This window comes from Tympanuchus pallidicinctus, unplaced genomic scaffold (assembly GCF_026119805.1).
Source record: "Tympanuchus pallidicinctus isolate F22 unplaced genomic scaffold, pur_lepc_1.0 scaffold16, whole genome shotgun sequence".
NCBI lineage: Eukaryota > Metazoa > Chordata > Aves > Galliformes > Phasianidae > Tympanuchus > Tympanuchus pallidicinctus.
In genome coordinates this window covers 26054877-26070416 of record NW_026294679.1, presented here as the reverse complement: position 1 = coordinate 26070416, position 15540 = coordinate 26054877, and the positions used below count along the sequence as shown (strand labels likewise).

Genomic DNA, 15540 nt, shown 5'->3' with positions numbered 1-15540 from the left:
GAGTATCAATAAGATCACAAGGATGGTGAGTGAAGAAAAAAGCATCCTCCTAAGATGCCTCAATACCATCTCTGGAAAATAAAGACGGACATTTCAAAAAGCAGATATGTCTTCCAAACATCATTTTAAAACACATATTCCACACAGACAGCTGAGAAAGAGAAAACATGAACTACATTGCACTGAAGGAAGCAGTATTTATATTTTATGCCATTCACAGTTTTAAATGAGTTTCTCAAAAAGATTTGCCTCTCAAACAGAGTCCACAGGAATGCAAAATCTTTTTAAAATGTGTCTGAAACACTGGCGGTACTTAAAATACTTGACATACTTACTTTGCAAACCTTTTCTCCAAATTCAAACGGCAAAGCCAAGTGACACACAAACCAAAAATTAAATTATGACCATGCTGGGATTTTCAAGCACACCTAAGCCAAGTATTACCGCTTTCAAAATGCTTTAGATGCCAAAAAATACAGCAAATTTCTCATCTGAAATAAGAAATAAAAGCAATATTGAAATTTCAAGAATGTATTAACTACTAAATCATGGCAGCACCTAGTTAAAATATACCAGTTACATAACAATTTCCTGGTCCTGCAGACTTGGAAAGGAAGTCTTTCAAATTCTTTGTCATCAGACAATGCAGGAAACTTTTCTTACCATATCTAACTATAATTTAGATGTAACGTTAATTTCTAAAAACTATTGTTGCAAAGTCTCAAACAGTTATTTTTTACAAAGGTGTTGCTGTTTTTTAAACTATATACATCTTATTTGCAGATGTGACAGGTGACTGGATGGAGATAAGGCCATTTCAAGCACTGAGGGTTAACTGATAAATGTTAATAGCTATCAGATGATCTTGGTAGTGCAGTGGTGATACCTCATGAAGGCAAGGTGACAGTTAGCCTTGCTGGTTGTCAGAGGACACAGAGCACTACAGGAGGCTGGAATGAAGCATGTGGTAACAGCAATTGCTTACTTTTCAGACAGAAGTGGTTCACTGCTGCTGTTCATCCCCAGGACTTGAGCTCTGCTGAAGCAGCAGCATTTACCAGTCACCCAGCACCACTGTACCAGTTGTTTTCTCCAGTTCTGTTCCCAGTCACCTGCAGCAAGGTGTCAGGCAGCCTGGCACAATTCACTGCTACCCTTTTGCCAGACTGTGAGAGCAATGCACAAGTACGATGAGAGCAGGCAGGAAAAATTATCTAGCAAGAAGACAAGATATTGTATTTTATATATTATTTCCAACTACCAAGTCACGCTTTTCTGTTTTCTGATGACAACAAAGTATTTACCCTTACACACAAGAAAAATGATCTTAAACAACAAGCAAACAAAGTGATTCTCATCAGGTAATTTTCCTTTTCCGAGTAAAATTTGATGAGAGTATCAAGACAAGAATCATGAAAGGTAAAAGAAACTTGGTTAAATATTTATCTGCTTCATTGATTATTATCCATTAAAATGTTGGAAGGTATTTCCCTGAAGTGTATTCCTTCATAAAAGAACCAGAAATATTTGAGTAGAGAAGCTAATGTACTCTATTAATTAAAGCCTAATCTTCCATCTGAGAAGTAATATCTACCTTGTCTTAATAGTAACTCACTATTTCCATTCTTCTGTGTGAAATGCTATTTATAACCCCAGTCCGCAATCTGCTTCTCCAAGTCCTGCCTAAATCAGGTGTAAGCTGCATCATAAAGAGCACACATAATTTCTATGCTCTTCCTAGTTAGGGCCCAGACATATTTTATTACCGCTGTGTTTGATTTTTTTGTTCTGCAGACCTGAATCACACCCTGCTTGCAGCTTCCTATCAGCATGATGGTGGCATTCTGTGCTACCCCATGTGCAGAGCCCCTCCTTGGCTGCCTCACTGACAGACTGCTTCAGGCCTCTGGGTTTCAGCCTCCTCTATGTCATCCTTCAGAACCACACCTCTGTCTCACAGCGCTGATCTGTGTCTTCTCCTTTATAACAGAGACATCAGCCATTCAAAAATAAATGCTCAGATAACCGGCTGATGTGTCCAAAAGCTTGAAAACACCTGCTAGCAAGAGATCCATAACCAAAATTTGCAGAAGTTATGCAGTAGCTGTAGCATTAGAGAAGGAAAATAAAATCCATGCTAACAGGTTGAAGCTTCAAAAGATTTAAGATTTTTCAGATGTGTTTTTTCCTTTATTTGAATTCCAAGACAAGACCTTCCACAGAGAACTGAGTCACTACAGGTCCTGTTACATCACAGCATGTAGGTCTACAAACTGGGAGCACCGTTCATTCTAGCTCTGAACTGAGCTATATCCTTAGTGGAGATTAGGATCTGGGCTGGCAGCACACATGAGCAAACAACAATAGTAAACATGCTGCCAAAACTCAGCACAACTTTGGGAGCAAAACCACAGCTTTGTCCAATTCCTACAGTGTCTTAATTCACCTGCTGAGCTTTGTCCAATTCCTACAGTGTCTTAATTCACCTGCTGAGCTTTGTCCAATTCCTACAGTGTCTTAATTCACCTGCTCAGCATCGGCAGCCACTGCCCAGTTACAGATATCCGTAATTTGATCTGATTTCATCAGATATTTGACCAAAGCATTACAATTCTGCAGGTAGTGTTTAAACTACCAAGAAACGGCAGTACTGAGGCAATCCTCTTTTCATCTCACAATACTAAGTAAATGTTTTTTAATCAGAATGATGACTTATTAGTTATGCACACGGACTGTTTGGTCCCAGTTTACCCAAATACCTTTTGTATTCCAAAAATCTTCTGCCAGATTTGTTTTAACAAACTTTAGAGATACAGGTTAGAGTCAGGAGTTTCTGCTCTGAGTTCATGATGCAGAGCAAGTCACAACATCACCGCTGCAGTACCCATATCATAGAACAGAAATAGAATCATTCCAATCCAATTTTACCTGTTTTGACAGGTGTCCTTTCATGATAACGCAGTGTAGATGTTTGTGGGCTTCCAGGTGCTGCTGGGGTGTTTCAGTACAAAGCAGCCATGATCACAGAACCAGAGCTGACCAGCTCCAATGAACAGCTGCCTGCTTTGTCGTCCTGCTGCTAAGGTCATAGCACAGAAAAGACTTCAGATACACAGTTCTTGATGCTTATTAGCTTCAGTAATATAGGGGTGGAAAATACTGCTGATGCATACATGAAGACACCCTCTCTCAATGTTTGTCTGCTAGCGTTACTCAGAAGACACAATTCTGCACACTCATTTTTTATTTCATCTTGCAAGCAAATATCTCAAATACGTGAGCAAGGTGGTTCAACTTTTTATGGTGCACCTAATCTTTAACTAAGTATTAACCAATCTCAGTTCTCAGTACCACAATTCTCCAAACTAACATTAACTGTGTGAAAAAAATAAATATCTCATAACATACCTTACTTTATAATGAGAAATTGTCCAAGAAATGTCAAATATACCACAGCTAAAAAAAAAAAAAGTAACATCAGGGATTTTCTGCTCTCCTTGCAATTTTTTTTGTAAAGATCTTTCTAAGGCAAAATAATAGATCCATTGATAACATCAAGAGAATAATAGATCCAATAGATAGCTCCAAAAACTCTTATTATTAAAGCCCACAGGTAAAGACATAAGAACAACACAATTGCAGTGAGTATACATAAAAGGTGCTAAATTAGGCAAATAAATAACCTTAATTACTGTATTAGCCATCTCTAGCTTTTTGACTCTGAAAAGCTCAAATGGGCACTCCCTGTAATAAAGCAAGGCAAGTATTTTCAAGTAAGCAGCATTTCAAAGATGGTAATGCTAAATGAAAAGGAGATTTGTTCCTGCACAATGGTGTTACAGGCTGCAACTGTAAGAGCTGTGCCTGCAACTTCAAAAACAGTCCTCCTGCAATTCAGGAGGCATCCTAAAGAAAACAAAATAGCATCAATTCAGAACCACAGGTAATTTGCTCACCTTATGCGCAAGTTTCTAGGAAAGCAAAACAGCTTTTTCTTTTTGTCAAAGGCAGCTTCTAAATGCTAGATGGGATACATACAACAGGTTACCTACTGCACTGGCTGATATTTATGGAAGTTACTTAAATCCTCTAAAGAACAGAACAATTAAAATGTGGAGCCAGAAGTATGAATGTGCAGACTGGTACTTCTCATCTCTCCCCTTCCTTACTTACTTCCCCAGTAAGAACTCCTTGGCTGAAAGTTCAGCTTCATGCAACCCTTGACTCAACCTTTGCCATACGCAGAAAATGAAGACCAGCCTCCCTTCAGTACTGAGGACTCATTCTGCATTTGCAGATTTTTTTTTTTTTCCTTTAGAAGCTTTCCTGCAAATGAGAATTACATTTTAAATTTGGATTTTAATGAGAATCCATCAGAAATGTATCATCATCAGCAAGTTCTTGTCTGTCACAATATTAATGCACCTCAGAGCTGCTTCAGTTTTCTAAATGATTGAATAACTTCCCCTCCAGGTAAACCAACACACTGTAAGAAGACACGTTTGACTCAAGGAGTCACCAGCTGTAGAATTCTTAGTGATGTGAGATAACACAAGTATTTACTGATAGTAACGAAGACGTGAATCTGTTTTCAAAATACATCAGAATCACCTGAGGTGTGTGCTGTGCCCTACAAACGCCTTCTGCTTCACTCCATAAACCACTTAAAAACTGAACATTCACCTCCTTCAGACAGTACATATAATACACCTCTTGTTCCAGCATACCTGCAATGGATGTGAAAGGAATGATTCCAACTCACAGAATTTCACCTAAGCATCCAAGACAAGAAAGGGCAGTCAGTTATCTTTCCTTTACCATCAAACATATTAATACAGTATTAAATCAAAAGAATGTGATGAATATTCTTGAAAGTAACGTTCATTATTGTTTTTCTCTTGGCTTCTGATAGACTTGTCTCACTGTGACACCAATACCTCACATATCAGAGTATGGAGCATTGTCAATGTCTGCAATCACTCACAGACAAATACGGGCACCACTATTTTTATTCAGTGATGTATGAAAACTAATGGCATTTAAGCCAGAAAGAAAAAAAGACAGTCTTCCTCCCATGCATTTCAATTCCCACAGAGCTGGTAATGCTGAGCCGCCCCGCTCCCAGTCACTGCACAGGAAAGAAGGGGGGAGGAGGGAATGCCGCAGCTAAAACCCATTCCTAAATCCCCTTAGGGTGGGAAGGAAGAGGTCACAGATGAAAAGACAACAGACACAAACGTTAACCCATCCAGGGAACAACCGCAGCTGCTACCTCATGATCAGCGGAGATGGGAGCGGAACAAACAAGACTCACAAGTCATGCCCCATGGTCTAAACACAAGGAAGGGGAATTTCTCTCATTTTGCTCTGAAGAAGCAATAAGAACACTGCACATATCCAAAAATCCTTCATATGGTTTGGTACAGATTATTAGATACCAAAATGAGCTGCCAAAGAACTCTGGCACAAATTCATGGGAATCATTAAGGAACATACCCAACGAGTTCCGTAACGCTGGAAAAACTAGGTGTTCCTGAGCACTGCAAGCAAAGGGCAGAGATTTCCAGGTTTTCTAAAGCATGCGGCTTCTCTCACCAGCACATCCATGACTCACTGCCTTGTCTGGTGGGGTACACTGTGCCCAAGGAAATCTGGAATGCCCAAACTGGTTAAGCCAATCCCAAAAGGCACACAGGTACACAAATTAGCTAGTGCCAAGACAAGAGAAATCCTTCTGCAATTGATTCTACAACTTAAACCTACAAACAGGCAAACCGCTCCTTATATTTTTTTCACATTAAACCCGTAATCCTTTAAATAATTTCTCTTCCCACATGTAACACACTGAAAAACAATTGTAAAGCTCTGAGGAAAGCCAGCACCTGCAGGAAAGGGTTTAATCTGGCAACTGCTGGTGTTGTTGAGTTATTCATCACATAAATCTCCTGTAAGGTCCCACCTCTTTCCTGTACTTCTAACTGCTGGAGTTTGAGAAAACAGACCTCGTTTCATGCCGAACTCCCACCATCGAGCAGCTGAATCTCCTACACTGCTTAGAATGCAGTTCGTGAGAGCAGACTTTGCATGGAGTCATGCAACATCCTGTTCTGAGCCAAGGGCTCCAGATGGGATATGTTTCACTGCTGCCTTCCCCTCCCCAGCCCATTTGGGCTCATCCTTTTTTCTTTGAAAGCATTTATCCCCAACTGATGCTCTAACAGTGTGCTGAAACTGACCTTTAAGTCAAATACAGGCAAAGTCAAAACTTAATTAAAATCTAAATTAAAAAAAAATAAAATTAAAATACACTTAAATTATCAAAATACTTTTATCAGCTAATCAATTATCAAAACTACACATCAAGAAAATAAGTTATTTGTTGCAGCTCAGGAAAATCTGCTTTGCTTCACAATGTTTGCTGATCATTTAAATGCTTGGCGTTGTCACGCATGTTACCAATCTAATGGAAGTTCTCATCGACACAACAAGGAACAAGCTGTCTCGCCTGCCCATCACTCTGAATGCTGGCAGCTTCTCAAACATCTGCTAAAGGTCAGATTTCCACTGCATGGATCCAATCAATGAGGCTACACAGCGCTCCCAGTGCCATTGGAAGAGCCAAACAAAGACCACTGTTTCACATCAGCGAAGAAACTCAGCCTGAAATCTCCTTAACGCTGCTAGCAAAGCCTGCTCTTCTGTCACCACACAGCACTCACCTTTCTGGCAATGTCTGCACAATTTGTCTAGTTGTGCTTTTTAACCACAAACACAAGTGCCTTCATGCTTACCCATGCTTACTCCTGCCTTGTCAAGTAGCGCCCAGAAAGTACCACATTCCCAGAAGAAATGTTACTGAAGGAAGCAATGAACAGCTACACACATAAACTAAGGGGGCTGTAATGTATTTAAATGTTAATCATCATGTAAACAGTTTCAGAAAACTGAATGTTCACACACCCGGGGCCTTTGTTTCAGCCTGATGACTTAAAAAAAGCAAAACCCTCCCCTGCTCAATTCCAAAGCAAGATCCTAAGGTTAAAAACCAGCCTGAAATCATTACGCTCTGCCCTAAAATCCTTGCTAAGCAACCTCAGAAATATAATCCCAGCATCCTAACAGATTAGGGAATTGTTGGCTCCTGCTAAAAACAGCATGCTCTGTATTTCAGCAGCTTATCGCATGCCATAAGAATGGTGCTTTAGTGAGAGCATATGCATAAGAAATAAATGATCGATTCCAGCACTGCTGAGTTTGTTCTATTTTTACAGATAAAGTATCATCTTATGTGGATAATCTGGCACTGATTTACAAGGAAAGCCTTCCACACACTGGATGGGGGGGGGCAATTACAAAACACTGATGGAATTCAGGAATTTTGTGTTGTTTTTTTTTTTTAAATTCTTGCGCATGCTGCTAAGTGATCTTCATGATCATTTTAGGCTTCAAAAAATAAAAGAAATTCCATTTTTAATTTCAGAGCAAACACTGAAACAGATGAGAGCACAGAGGCACATGTAACCCCACATAGCTCCCACCACTGAAACCAAACACTGTGGTGAAGGGTTAGCAGAAACCATGTTTGGCAAGGATACCAAACGGGGTTAACTTCTCCAGCCTTCCAGTGCACACAGAACCATTTTTTTATGAGAGGCTATAAGCCATGCATGCCTGTTTTCAGACAACTTTGGATGAAATCACAGTAACCCCACACAGCTGTGAGTTGGGACGCCCAGTGCCTGTGCCGCCTGGTAACTGCAGTCGGCACACAAAGCGCACCTGGCCCAGCGTCACTGAGTGCGCAGCTTGGGCCGCAGCCAGCAAACAAGGAAGAGATGTCAGAAGTGAGCTGGAGGACCTGCAAAGACCAGTTTTATGAGTCCAGGCCGAGTGCCAAAGCGCTGCTTTGAACTCCATGTGACGTGGCTACGACAGCTCCCACCCAGCCCAAGAGCAGCGGTGCTGTGCTGCAGCGCACGCCCAGCGCTCAGTGTGCTCAGCTGGGGTCATTCGGTGCGCCGGGACCGCACCCAGAGTTGCTGCTGGACCAGAGCCACCTCACCCACACATCTTGTTAGTGGGGTCAGAGGTTGTCTCAAAGCAGAGGGAACAGAGAAAGGAAGCTGCCCAAAAGCTGTCCCAAACAGCTGGAGGGTGAGCAAAGAAACTAACAAAAGCACAGAGGCTGCCACTGCGTATCTGCTAGCCATGCACTACTGAAACATTTCCTCCTTCCATCTACCTTCCTTGATGACTAATTCAGATGCAGCATGTTTCACACGCCCATTCGAAGCATGAAAAAAATAAGCCTGCAGTTCAGACTGTATCAGGAACAAAACTAAACTGCAGGTCCAGTCCCTCTGCTGCAAAACAGCTGCAAATGTGTCCCGGCTGCCCGTGCCTTACCCAGTGCTTCATGGCTCCAGAATGCATAAGGCAGCTATCACACTCTGGTCAGCACGCTCTTCTGAACTAGTGAGTCTGCTTTGTTTAACTGGGATCCACTCCACAGGGCCTTCTCCTGTACAAGCTGGGTGAAAAGCTGCTTATATGGAGCACGAACTGCTCATTCATCACTCCCTCAGAATCAAAGGAATCATTCTACATGGGAAAGATGGGCTCACGACTTACAAAAAAACCTCTAACTTTAAAATATGTTATTAATCATGTGCACCATAATGAACAGCAAAACCAGGTAAATGCAGGCTTTCACAAACAGAGCGGCGTATTCCATTTTCTTTTAATTTCTCAAAAACCAACCAACCAACAAGAAACTATTTGCTTAAAGAATTATTCTGAAATGTATGGTTTTACTGACACAGGTGTTCGGATGATGACTACATCCTTCCCCCCTTCTAAATTACTGATCTACCTCTTTTTATTTTGCTGCAGTGCATTGAAGCTACAAAGTGCCACAGGTGGGACCACTCAGCAGGTCTGATAGTATTATCATTCCTAACAACTCAGTGCCTCATTTTGCAACCTGCATCTTTAATTAAGTTTTGCACTGGAATAACAAGGAATAGGAGACAATATAAAATGGCATAAATTATGCCTTTAAATAGAGCTGCCAAGATGCTTTTATCTCAGTGATGCCTGCAGATTTTTTGTACTTTAGTTTCATTTTTTTTTTTCAACATATTGAAAACCATACTAGACAGCCTGCTAAATCAATTGGTTTTGTTCCTTAAAGCTTCTTGTTGCATATCCCTGCGCACAGCACTTGCGATACTCCCTCCTACTCTTGCAAGGATGTGAATAGTCAAGGGTTAGAAAGTTTAATCAAAGCATCAAAAATGAAATCAAGTTAGAAAGTATAATTATACATAATCCACGAACACACAATAGCTCAATTTTGAGTTAACTGTAAGCAAAGAAGGCAGTCTGTGAAGTTAATCAAGCATACCACACAACATAACAATTACAGCAATATATTCCTCACGAGATTACAAAATGCCTAAGTGGAAAGAAGAAGAAGAGCCGCCTAAGTCCCCACCCTGCCACAGACCAAGCAGAACATCAGCAGTGAGCATCCATCAGCAGGGCAAACCAGAGAGCAGCACGTGCCCTTGTGCTGCTAACACAGCGGGTAGGGCCACAGCTGCCACCATGCACGTGGTGCCTCTTACTTCAGTGGAGGTAACAGTGGCACTGATGTAACACCTGCTTACTGCACATCAGCCAAATCAATTACCGCTTTGTTACGGTTCATGCAGCACAAGGAATATTCTGTTCTTACTGCAAGCGCCCAAGTACAATAAACTGAAGACACGGGCAGAAAAAAAGTTTCGCCTTGCCCCAGCTTGCAAATGCCAGATCTCATCACTGCTCTGGCATCATTACCTGACCCGTAATTCACACATTAGCACTCAGAGCTGGCCCGTTCCAATTAGTAGACCCCGCGGGGCCAATTAATAAAATCTCACGCGGGTGACAGTTACCAACATCTCAGAGGTTAAACACAGCTGACACACCCCAGCAGTGGCTACAGTAGGACTGGAGAACATGAATATCTTTAAGACATTTCTCTAATGAATATAATTGTTACACTCATTATATCTAATTATGCTCACAAGCTATTAGTAATCAACTCCAAGAACCAGACCTACCCTGCGCAGCCCAGCAGCTGAAGGGACTTGCCAGTATCAGGCTCTCACAAACTAATGAAGCCAACTTGCAGACAGCAACAGCTACTGACATACTGCTGCAGATTCTCCCACCTTAGCACCACACTATGAGAAGATGAGGAAAACGCTTGAGCAGCCCCACAGTGCTCTGCTCTTTCTGAATAGGTAAAAGTTCTCAACTTGCTGCTGTTCATCTCTATCTGCTCAGGATCTCCCCACTTCTATTGTTGTGACATTCATTCATTCCAGAAAATGCAAACACATTCAGGATCACTTGATAGACAGGAGTACTGCAATTACCAAATCTGACAAGAACACTCTTTATTCTTACCTCCCAGAATTAGCATCATTCCACATTTCATTAAATACCCGGGTGGTATTCAATTATCTCCCACAGTAGCATTGCGTAAACAACCTACCAACTGCTATCATCAGCTCCTTATTTAATTCATCTACCAGCCGGCCTGCCAGCCCAATTTCACAGAAGAAACAAGCTGAGACAAAACAGCATCACACGATCAGCTAAATCTGAGCGTGGACAGAAAACAACAGCAAGGAAACAGACCCCAAAAGCAGTACTTCATGGCTTTTTTCAGAGCTCTACTCCACTGTTTCAAAGTCTACCCCCACAGATTGTTTGCATCCAGCACACAGTACTAAATGCACAGATACAAATGATGAGGTATACTAGTGACATGGAATGCTACCTTAGCGAGTCTGCCTGCTCATGTTTGTGCATAGCTCAAGTCCAGCAAGCAACATGGATACATCCTAAGCCATTAGTTCTCTCAGAAATCCAGTGACAGACTGAAAATTTTCCTTCACCTGAAACAGAAATCAAAGACTTAAAAACAGTAGATAATGAACGTGCTCATTTAACAATGGTTTAGTCTCTGATTTCAATTCATGGTGCCATAATTTAAACAGCAATTTGATTTCCACCTAACAACTGAGACTTTATGAAGAATGAACAGATTTCCCCAAATCTGCAAATCGGATTTGTTATTGCATATTCTGAACTCTCCTATGCCATTTCAACAGTAAAACTTGGTTTTCTGCGATGTTCCCATGTCTGCGAGGAGACAACTTGTAGCAGCCCAATTCAGAACGCTGTTACATGGGAGTAGGTAGTAAAAAATTCTCAGTGACCTATTCCACATCACACGTACAGACAGCTTTACAGATTATATCTTGCTTCATTGCTTCTACTGATTAACAGCTGCTTATACAGGACAAGCCTCTCATACCATTCACTGCTTTGTTATGACTGTTGTTTTTCCAGTATTAACTTCTGTCCCAGAATCAGAAGTGCGGTTTCTTCTGTTCCAAAACACTCTCATCCTCTAACATCCTTCTAAAATCCTTCTCAGAGATGTACGTTTTTATTCCAGTACCTGGAGTTCCCTGCCTCCAAGCCTCCAATCTCTCAAAACATCCTGAAGCCTCACCTTGTTCCCTCCCACACCACTTAAACGCAGTGAGACAAATTCCTGGAGAGCTTTGCCAACAAAGGACGCAGGGAGATGACGTGCCCAATAGTACAGACCTCCAAACCTGAAAGTAAGAGAAAACAGTAGAGCTGGAAGAGAAGGGGCAGGGAAAATGAGCCTCAGCAGTAAGGCTCACTTCTCACAATTTACTCACTATCACATGATAACCTAAAAAGAAAAGAGGAAAACACATGTGCAAATTAAGTAAGGTTCTTAAAATACAGATCTTTTTTTTCTTTCTGACAAAGTCTAGAAACTTCCTCTGGTTTCTAGATTAATCATGTAGAGGTGGAAGGGTTGTTATCATTATAAAGTTTAAACAGACTTAAAGCAGTGACAGATTAAGTACTTATAGACAACTAGTCTCTATTACACTACACAATTTTTGTTCCAAACCATTATATTACAAATATGAAATAGGTAAAAATGAAGAAAAGGGAAGAGACAAAAAGCTCAGTCCAACACGTCTAAATAACTTTTTTTACTCTAAAACCATTTCCCAGGACAGTGCATGTGCTACCTAGTAACTCCCTCCCACTACACTAACATTTACTGAACAGGAAAGAACAGTTTCTATGTTTTTGACAAACTCTTGGCTAGCGACTCAAACGCTTGTAGAGAGTAGACCTTTAAAATTATGTTCTTGCCAGTTGGGGTGAGTAGAAACTTGGGACAGGACAATCCCTTTTCTTATGGTGGGTGTAGACGTGGTTTGTGTAACTATCCATTCTGGGGCAAGCAGCAACACATGAAAATAAAGCAGAAAAACAGAACCAGAAGCTGCTGGCTGGATGAGCATACTTGGCAGAAAAGACACCAACTCATTTCAGATACTTTTCAAGACGTACTCAAACCACTGTAAAACATCAAAACTGTTTCATATACAAAGATATACATGCAAGCACTATCAGAGCATCTTCATCCATCTCTCACAGCCTCAAGTAACCACTAAAAGTCAAGAATGACCTTCCAAACAGGTGAAAGGCCCTGTCAGCCAACAGCAAAGTACGTGTGCCATATTTCAGTGCTAGGACAGCACACTGAGCTAACAGCAGCTGAGGGTCAGCTGGAATCCACAGCTTCTGTGGGCTGCACCAGCAATGACCCGTTGGGCAGAGGGCCCGGGCGTTTTGGAAGCCATCAGTCAAGCTGTCCTGACACATGGCCCAAAAAAAAAAAAAAAAAAAAAAAGAGGACAAGGAACATAAGGATTTAAATACTTCACACACACACAGGCACCCTCACCCAAGTCACTTACCCCTTCAAACACAGCAGCCTGGAACGGCTTGCAATAGATTAGGATTGGGACACAGTCTGAGAAATTCAGAAACTCCTGATGACGAAGAGCTGCAATTCTTGTAACAACGTAGAAAGTTTCCTTCTGAAAGGGCTGTGCAGTGCTTATCTAGGAATGCTGTACCTGCCCAGCAGTACTAGACCTGAAGCACTGCAGAGCTGCTGATTTATCTATGCAGAGATAATGTCATACATCTAGCAAGTCATGACTCGCGTGGTAATTTACCCCTTCTGTGAAGCTGCCAAATGGCAACAGCCAGGCTTCAGATTGCTTCCAACTATTGAACGGGTCAGACAGAAACTACTGATCAGCTTTCTTCCAGAGAACAAAAATATCCAAAAAGCAGTGAGCTTATGATTAAGAAACTCATTATTATGTAAAGCTTAACGTTTTAAAACTAAATACTTCACTGCTTTGGTCTGCCCACTGCTTTATTTAAGAGCTGAAAGCAGAAGTCTACAAAACCAAGCCTCCTGATGGCTCGATTTTCCTGCAGCCAGAAAAAAAGCACAGGCACACAAATGCAGCCAACAGGAAGAAAACATATGCTCTGTGTGACTGGGAAAATATCTATGAATTCTCCTTCTAGGTAGAAAGAATTATACGTGTTTTGGAAAAACCATGCCAGAAGACAGAGTAAGCAATCCACAAACACATGCAAGCACTGCATATGAAAGCCAGGAATCATTTGAGATGAGTGAAATGTTAGATTACTATTACAGAATGGCCTGGGTTGGAAGCGGCCTTCCCATGTCGTCAAGGGCAGGGCTGCAACCCACCAGACCAGGGCCCCTGGCCTTGAACACATTCAGGAATGGGGCATCCACGGCTTTTCTGTGCCTCACCACTGTAATACACCCCACTATACTAGAAAGATGGTTTTCTGTAAAACTAGATATCCAAATGCAAATGAAAAGAACTGGATAATGTATACCTCAACAAGAAAAGGACTCTGACATAGCAAAACCACTTTATTTTGAAAAGGCCTGTTAAAATTAAGAAGATGGGAAAATAATAACCTGGAAGTGGATAGCAATTAAAAAAGCAATTATAACGTAAGGTTGGTTTGGCTTTTTTGTTCCCTGCCAGTAGAAATTTGTGAGTGTTTGTTACACTAAATTGTAAACAGAAGGGCCTACCACATCTACCAAATAACCTCCAGGGATCCAACTGTCAATGTGAGCTTCAGCCTCTTAAATAACATGACCTAAAACAAGCAACATAATTCCATTGGAGTAAAGAACTGCAGTTGCAAAGGGCTTCTTCCAGCACACTTGTATTTAATTCACACGCTAGGATTGCATCTTAAAAAAAAACAAAAGCAAAACCACATCAAAGCATAACAACAAAGATTGCAGAGTTTCAGTAAATCTGCTTCACTTCTGCCAAAAACATTTACATTACAGTATAATAACAGCAGTTATAAGGCAGCAATTACCGTTCCCTTTACCTCAGAGCTCCACACGCACTCCACGTGAGCAGAGGGAGCTCTGGGCAGCAGCTGGGCTCGGAGTCACGCTCCCTCCCTGCCCTGGCTCCGGCCACAGCACAAGGGTCAAGGCAACCCATGTGGCTGCAGTGAAACAAGCTTGAGCTGCATGAGCAGAGGGCAGACCACAGGTTGGCAAGTAGGGAACATTTCTAAGAACAATAGTTATATTAAGTAACAACTTTTTGCTCAAGTATCCGTGCATGTGACTCTTGCTTTGCAGCCTGGTGGTGCAGGAGGTGGAAGCTAGAAATTCAGCGGATGGATCAGAGCTAACTCTCGCTGCATCTGTTCTCAGGGCTTCTATCAGCACATTGCTGGCCTTCCGCACACACGGAGACCACGTAGCCTCACTCCAAGCCCTCACTGCAAGGACCGCACTGAAGCACACTCAGAGGACAGTCTGCGATGATACTGAACAAGTCCCAATACGCAGTCAAGCATCTGCTGATATCATTTCTTGTTATGCCTCAATTCGTAATCCAATTTAGTACTCTGAGACAAAAATTGCTCTTCCCACAGTCAAAGGAAACAAAATAATCTGGGCATTACGCAAGTAAGTTCTGTTGTACACAAGCACAGCATAACCAGACTGCACGATTTTGTTTCTGACTGCAGTAAGAAACAGGCATTCTGGACCGATAAAAATGATTCTCAGACAGTTTGAGAAATAAATCTTAACTGTTACTCTGTCAGAAAAAAAGCCATGGAAGTCAGGGAGCATTTCAACATGACATTTAACCCAGAGGTAGCTGTGGTTTGTTTTCCCTGCAGCAGCTCTACTGATGACAGAAGAGCACAATCAGTAAGCTGAACCTATGTAGAAATTAAGCCACTGGTCAGCAACGTTTCAGTGTACCAGCCTGCAGAATGAATGCATCGTACAGCTGCACCTTCAGTAAATCCAGCCTGAGAGAGATAGAGGTGTAATGGAAAGGAAGAAGCACCGGGTTTCAGAGGAACCCCATACCACGCTAGGTGCTGTATGAAGCTATCATTGCACAGCAAACAGGAGGGTTACGTCCCAGTCCCAAGCAGCTGTCACTAAAAGCCTCCCCTTGTTGGCCAGGAACAAACAGCACAGATTCCAGTGTGCGCCCATGGATTTAGTGCCATTAACATCTGAACGGAGGTAAA

At 41.8% G+C, this 15540-nt stretch overlaps 1 protein-coding gene across 1 annotated transcript in view; it reads right to left on the bottom strand.

The window, feature by feature from the left end:
- Positions 1-15540, bottom strand: part of JMJD1C (jumonji domain containing 1C) — a 146246-nt gene that overhangs the window by 107673 nt on the left and 23033 nt on the right. The gene's annotated exons all lie outside the window — the stretch shown is intronic.